Here is a 7,707-nt window from a genome sequence, read left to right on the forward strand (position 1 = left end):
ACAATTAAAATGGTTTCCCTCCCAAGATTTACTTATTTATTTCAGAACATTCCAAATATATCTCCCTAAAAAATTCTTCAAGCTGATTGATTCGGTTATCCTGCCATTTATCTGGGGCTACAAATCACATAGAATATCAAAAACACATCTTCAACAGCCAAAGAAGTGTGGTGGTTTGGGCCTACAATGTTTCCTACATTATTACTGGGCTGCCAATGCCAGAGTGTTGATATACTGGCAGATGACTCCAGATTTAGCTACTTCAGAAAATGTCCCATCTTGGCTAACAATAGAACATAGCTCAGTTTCAAAATCATCTCTTCAGGCACTTCTCTACACGAGGAGAGCATTTTATCATACAGCAATGTGAGAAAATTTGGAGGTTTCTTCCTGTTAAAAGGGAGATTTTCCTCTCCACTGTCACTACAAGCATGCTTAGTGTGAGGGATTGCTGAAGAGTCAATGAGTCGATGCACGCAACTGGTTTTCCTTAGAGAACTTTGTATCAATTTGACTTCATGATCTGGTTGAACTGTAAAGTGCCTTGAGATGACATGTGTTGTGAATTTTGGCGCTATATAAGTAAACTGAATTGAATTGAATTGAATCTTAAAGTATCAGAAATATAAATTCCCAGCTGGCTGGGAATTGAAACAATCATAAAATCACAACATTTGATGGGCCCATTGAATATAACACAGATTAAATCATGTTTAAAAAGCATGCTGTAGTTTGGCTCTGCAAGAAGGTTTTCCCTGAAATTAATAAATTGAGAAAGAGAATTTAACCCTTTAAGCTGTAGTTATCTAATAATTAAACTTTAAAATCACTGAAACAACAATAAAAGAGTGATGCACTGAAAATGTCACGGTGTAATCACCAGCTGCTCCATAAGTGAATGTCATGCTCAGCTTTAAAAACAACCCCCTGCCTGCATTCATAACTTAAAATCATTCTACTTATCATATTTACTGTAATTACTACACGTAAAAAAAAACAGTGTGTCTCAGTTTTGAACTGAGTTTCCTTCCTGTGAGTCTATTTCTACATGGTCCTTCCCTACTTCACTGCTTTTCTGGGTTTAACTGGACCTCCTGCTTCAAAACAGCAACATGGCCCAAAATTTTCAAGTCATTCAACACTGGCTGCTTAAAGGAAAACTCTGCTCATATTCAGAATCCAAACTTCTGAAAGTTCTTTAAATGTGAAATGATTCCATCCTGTTCAATAAATAAGTGTTTTTAATTAATAGTCATTTTTATGTGAATGTGCTTTACTGGAGGCATCCATGTTTGTCAAAGAACACTACTGCCACCTACTGGTTTGTGACGTCACGGTGCGGTATCGGCTGTTGATCAAGTCCCAGTGCTGTATCTGGTGTTTGTCACAACGCGCTATTATCCAAGTCATCTTGAAAACATTCTTCTTCCAAATGTTGGCCACATATTACGGGTTTTTTCTCTGGCCAGAAGTTCGATGGCAAATCCTCCCTCTTCAAGTTGGCGATCCAACGACCAACCCGTCCGTGGAGGATCAGGAATCAGAAAGGTGGAATAACTCTTTTTTTCACTTTTACCCGATGTATTCCAGCATCCAGCTGCCATTCACGTGGGCATTGTCAGTTTCACTATAGCTCTGGTGAATTTCAATGGTGAAGTCCTCTGGAAATCTTCAATAATTGTTGTTGATTGCAGCTGTGTCTAGTAGTTCCCATTGATTTAGCTTGTAAAGCGGGGAGAATGGCGCTAGGCTTACCGCACCGTGATGTCACTGCTGGAAGATGGCAAAAATGGCAAAAATGGCCGTTCCCAGACTCAGTGATTGCTACGCAAAATATATATGTATTTTTTTGCTGATTAACACTAAATTGATGAAATCACTGCAAACATATTGTTAGGATTCCAGGTTGTGTGGGTTGTTTTTTGTGTTTTTCTTCTCTCCACCACCAGATGGTGCCCTGTTCTCATTGGGCCTCCTCGCACACCTGCTGCTTGTTGGGTCTTTACCAGAGGAGTTTTTGAGCAGCGGACTGTCACTACCTTGATGCCAGAGTGTACTCTAGCCAAAACTGAGAAAGGTAGAGTCTAACCTTAGTCTTGTCTCTCCCAGTCTAAATTGCTTTGTCTTTGTTCTTCAGCAGGAAGCCTTCCTTTATCACTAGATAAGCCTGGACCTTCTACCCACCTGGGAAGAATTAACTGAGTCACACTGAGCAAGGGGAAACCTCCATATGAGCCGTTCAAGTCCACTTCCGAAAAACCAAGTGACAGTCCGCTCCTTTACTCCTCTGTGCCCAACGTTAGTCTGCCGGTCCACTCTCCAACGAGTTCATTCTTCTCTGGATTTAACTCCACAAACTGGATCCAAGGGATGCAACCAGATTCCACAGACCTGTTAGAGACTGTGGAGGTGATGGTGGACACCTTCTCCCCTCTCCTCCCCATCCATCCATCCATCCATCATCCATCCATCCATCATCCATCCATCCATCCATCCATCATCCATCCATCCATCATCCATCCATCCATCCATCCATCATCCATCCATCCATCCATCATCCATCATCCATCATCCATCCATCCATCCATCCATCCATCATCCATCCATCCATCATCCATCCATCCATCCATCATCCATCCATCCATCCATCCATCATCCATCCATCCATCATCCATCCATCCATCCATCCATCCATCATCCATCCATCCATCATCCATCCATCCATCCATCCATCCATCCATCCATCATCCATCATCCATCCATCCATCCATCCATCATCCATCCATCCATCATCCATCCATCCATCCATCATCCATCCATCATCCATCCATCCATCCATCATCCATCCATCCATCCATCATCCATCCATCATCCATCCATCATCCATCCATCCATCATCCATCCATCCATCCATCCATCCATCATCCATCCATCCATCCATCCATCCATCCATCATCCATCCATCCATCCATCATCCATCCATCCATCCATCCATCCATCCATCCATCCATCCATCATCCATCCATCCATCCGTCCATCATCCATCCATCCATCCATCCATCATCCATCCATCCATCCATCCATCCATCCATCCATCCATACATCCATCCATCCATCCATCCATCCATACATCCATCCATCCATCCATCCATCCATACATCCATCCATCCATCCATCCATCATCCATCCATCCATCCATCCATCCATCCATACATCCATCCATCCATCCATCCATCCATCCATCATCCATCCATCCATCCATCCATCCATCCATACATCCATCCATCCATCCATCATCCATCCATCCATCCATGCTTCCCTGTGACACATCTGGTTTCTGGGAGATTCTGGATGGATGGCATGTGTTTATGGGCCGCTGTATTTATGTGTCAATTAGATAAATCCCGACAAACAAACCCCCCAAACCCCCCCCCCCCCCCCCCCCCACACACACACACACACAAACACAGACACCCCCCCCCCCACCTCCTGCCCTTTCAGCACACAAAACAAAACAACACAACAGCTACCCCTGCGGATGTGATAAAAATATATATTCAGCATATAGTGCTGTTGCCGTGGTCTGCCATTTTGAAAGGGTTTCCACCAGAGGATGCTTATTTCCATCCCTCTGGATCCTCCTGCCTGCTTTTCATGGCCGTAAACAAAGGAATTATGTCTGTTTTTGTTGACTGCCTAGTTCTTTGCCCAGGGGTCTTTAATGCTACTTTCTTTGCCTTAAGCTGTTCATATTTGCACATAGGCAAGCATGAAGTTCAAAGAACACAGATGTCAGACCTGAATTACTTCTGAGGGATTAAACATCCCCTTGATTAAAGTGTGCCTGACTGAATTTTAATTCTACACAGAGGAAAAAAATTACCCTAAATAGTCTTTGTGACTGTCAGCTGAATGCAGCTCTGCTTCTATTTCTAAATGGAGCTCAACATTCTTGCAATTCAAAACTCAATCATAGAAGACTTTCATTCCTCACACCTTCATACTGCTATTTTCTATCCCACCTGGAAGCCCTGAGAGAACCCAGAGCACCCCTGGACAGAGTGACAACCTGAAAAACATCAAGGATCCAAAATGTGTCCTCCTAGTTGGATAAGGGTTTATTTTTGACTCAGAGATCAATCTTTCTCATCATTAAGATGTGTCGTCTGCAGCCGTGTGAGCAGGAGGGAGGCAGTGATGCTGAGATGAGAAATGTGAGGAGACAGCAAACTGACATTTCAGCTTAAGGTTCAACTTGTGATCAAAATCAAACCCAGAGTCCAATTAAAAAGCAGGATTTTATTGGACTGGCAGAGAAACCGGATAATCTGTCAGAAACTGTCTGTTTGTAGAAGGATGTCTGCAAACATACGGCATGTGACAGCCTGATGCAGAGACGCTCACTCAGCTGACACATAGGGGCCCCGAGCTTCTGGAGTACTACCAAAATACTTTAGTGCTTCACAGTATTTTGATTTATAGATTAAGATAATTCATAAAATATATATATATATATTTCTACTTGTAATAAATTGAAACCATTTCAAATGAATGCCACTACTTTTATATTTAGTGATGATTTTCATATTGTGCCTTTTTTATTGTTCTATTGATTTATTTTTTACTATCTTACAATATTTTTTTAACTGTGACTGTTGTGTATTAATGAGTGATGATTAACTGATTAAAGTCTGTCTGTCTGTCTGTCTGTCCGTCTGTAATAATCCTTGGGTAAACGGTGGCTTTTAAACAATTATAAGTTGGTTCTATTTATTGGCCCTATATGGGCCATAAAATATCCTTTATAAAATAAGATCCCCTGCAGCCCCAACCAATAAATTATAATCCGACTGTAATGACCACAAAATGGAAGAAGAAGAATTCTGGTTCACTAACCTTCTCAGACTTTGGGGGCAAACTTTGACAGTTTATGAAGAAGTTGTCGCATTTGACGTCACTGGTGAATCTTCGAGGATTTCTGAATCTGTCCAAGTTGGTTTAGAGGAATCCTTCTTTGACAGTGACTCTGTTGATCCAGGGGAACACAGTGGATCAGATCCGTATGGGCAGGGACAGGACGAATGATCAAGAGGAAAAACTAGAGTACAGAATCTCGGTTCGGTCCAGAGTCAAAGCGACTAGATCCAAGATCCAGAGACAATCAAGGGCAGAATCTGAGGGAGATCAGAGAACAGATCAGACATCCATAAACACACAAAGACAGGTCTGATAGGGTTCAGGGAGGCTCAGAGAATCAGGAGGCAGAATCAGGCAGGCTGACAGACTGGTAACTGACTAAACTCACCAATGGCTCTTAGTAATCTGGCACTAGTGACTGGTCTGAGAGCTGGCTCTATAGCCAGGTGATCTGATGGAGGCTGATTAGGAACTGGGCAGTGCTGACAGATGTGTTGAATGATGAATCAATAAATCAAAAACAGCTGCTCACATTTAGCAAGTCTGACATCGTAGAATATGTTAGGAGCAACGTCTTAAAAAGCAGCAGAGACTGAATTTCAGCATCTAAGACGAAGCTAAGGGAGAACCACGAGAGATGAAAGGGTTTAAGCAGCTGCAGACCTTTCATCTTGCTGTTTCATTTGGTTTATGGAAGTAGGTTAGCTTTTAGCATTTGCCTAAATACCGGATAGAAGTGTTAATTTCAACATCTGTTGTCAACCCTTCGTTTGAACTGTACTGTGAAAAACATTCATTGAAGCAGATCCATTCAAGTTCCTGTAAAACCTCTAAGAGCATTTTTATCTTTGTGTGATTTGTTCATGTTCCAACGAGCTCCTTATGATGTCAGTAATGTTTGACTTGTTTGGTTTAAGTCAGGTGTTTGGAGCCAAGTCACTGACAGACATTTCTGTTTAATCTTCTGCCAAAGTTTTCAGATTGTCCTGCTTTTATCTCCCTTTGTTCTCAGACTGGAATCAAGCGCTGTTGCATTTTTGGAAGAATAAAATCATATCTCTCCTTTTTTCCACAATGAGTGAATTTAATAGAGGATTTTTCTCACCATCATTTTCAACCATATTTTTATTATATCTACTCAATTAAAGCCTTTCATTACCTTCATGGATCTCTAATGATTTGGATATTTAAAGATATACCCACAGTCTGTTATGTGACAGACGTCCTGTTTTCACCTAAACCTATAATTTTCTACTGGACGCCATCCACAGGAGCATTACTCACATCTGACCTGCTGATCTACTGATAATCTCATCCTCTATCCCTATCTAACTGTCAAACATCTGCCCATCATTTCAGTGGGGGTGCAGTAAACAATATTGTAAAAGACATGAATCCACATCACATTTCATACCCTTTTGTTTGCTTATATAGTGACAGTTTATAATGGCTCTCGTCAAAAGCTCAGGTAAATCAACGTTAATAAAAAATAGGGCTGGACGATATAGAAAAAAAGCTTATCGATAAAAAAAAAAATGCATATTGATCGATATCAATAATTATTGAAAAGATTTGAAACCATATTTTATGTGCAGCTCTCCCTGGACTTTTTATGATATTGCTAAATGATTTAATTTAAATAAAGAACACAAACACAGACTTCCATTTAAATATTTATTTAACCAACTTTTTTAACCATAACAGAATTGTTTTAAAGAAAAATAACTTAAAAGACCTGAGTTATGTTATTAAATACTGACTAAGAATAAACTAAAGTGACCAGAAAAGTGACAAAAATAAATATAACAAATAAATAAATAGAATACCCTATTTGGGTGGGAATAGTCCACCACCAGCTTGTGGTAATTAAAAGATTGTAGGACTAGGCTACCAAGTAAACTCCACTCAACAAAAACAAAAACCCAAATCAACTCGTCCTTTATTCTAGCATTTCTTTCGGGTATTTTTTCTCACCCCTATTCTTCTAGAGGTGCTGCTGGCACCTCGTTATTGTTCAGCTTAGTTTCCTGCTTTAACCTGAGTTATTACTTTGAAGTTGCTGGCCCCTCTGTCATGATTGGGTTTAAGGACTTAGCCCACATGCAGAACACAACAGAGTCTGAAGGAAAGTTTAACAAGGTTTATTGAAAGATGTACAATGATATAATACTGGATCTGGTTCTGGTACTGGTCCGGGACTGGTCTCAGAGTTTCTGGAGAGATGAGAGTTTGGTTAGCCAGGCTGATGATGGATTGATAGAGAGAAGAATCAAGATGTACCTTGAGGAGATTGTAACAGAGCCGTGAGGTGAGATACCGTAGGTCCAGAGTCAATGATGTGGCAGAGAGTTGAAGCAGAAGCAGCGTCTAGTTCCGAGCTAGAAGGTTTCTGGCTTGGGTTTGTTCCTTGCTCTATCCAAGAGCTGAAGAAGGAATCCAAACTGAGATCTTCAGATTTGGCTTTCATGTGCAGGCAGGCAGGTTTCTAGGTGGAGCTCATCCAGAGCTTCAGGGTTTCCTGTGAGCACAAAAGACAAAGGCGATTAGAAGACTAGTTCCTCTCTAGAGTCTACATGTAAAGTTCAGACGTTCTGAGGCTCAGGTTCGCTAACCAAACTAGGTCAACACTCCGGCGTCAAAGGAAGGTCTGGCAGCTGCTTAAGTAGTGTGGACCTCTGATGAGCTGATGATCTCCAGGTGTGTAGAGGAATCAGCTCAGGAGGCCCACAGCGCTCTCTGCTGGAGATCAAGTGGCAGATCTCTGGATCCTGACAGTACCCCCCTCTCAAC

General features: G+C 41.3%; 1 long non-coding RNA gene across 1 annotated transcript; it reads right to left on the bottom strand.

Moving 5' to 3' along the window:
- Positions 1–7,042: 7,042 nt before the first annotated feature.
- Positions 7,043–7,279, bottom strand: LOC119785649. The gene is made up of 2 exons (XR_005281066.1): positions 7,198–7,279; positions 7,043–7,130 (listed from the first exon to the last, which is right to left on the bottom strand). It is a non-coding gene; the product is annotated as an uncharacterized LOC119785649 (long non-coding RNA).
- Positions 7,280–7,707: the final 428 nt, after the last annotated feature.

This window comes from Cyprinodon tularosa, unplaced genomic scaffold, assembly GCF_016077235.1.
Source record: "Cyprinodon tularosa strain WSP-4 unplaced genomic scaffold, ASM1607723v1 ctg254, whole genome shotgun sequence".
NCBI classification, from domain to species: Eukaryota; Metazoa; Chordata; class Actinopteri; order Cyprinodontiformes; family Cyprinodontidae; genus Cyprinodon; species Cyprinodon tularosa.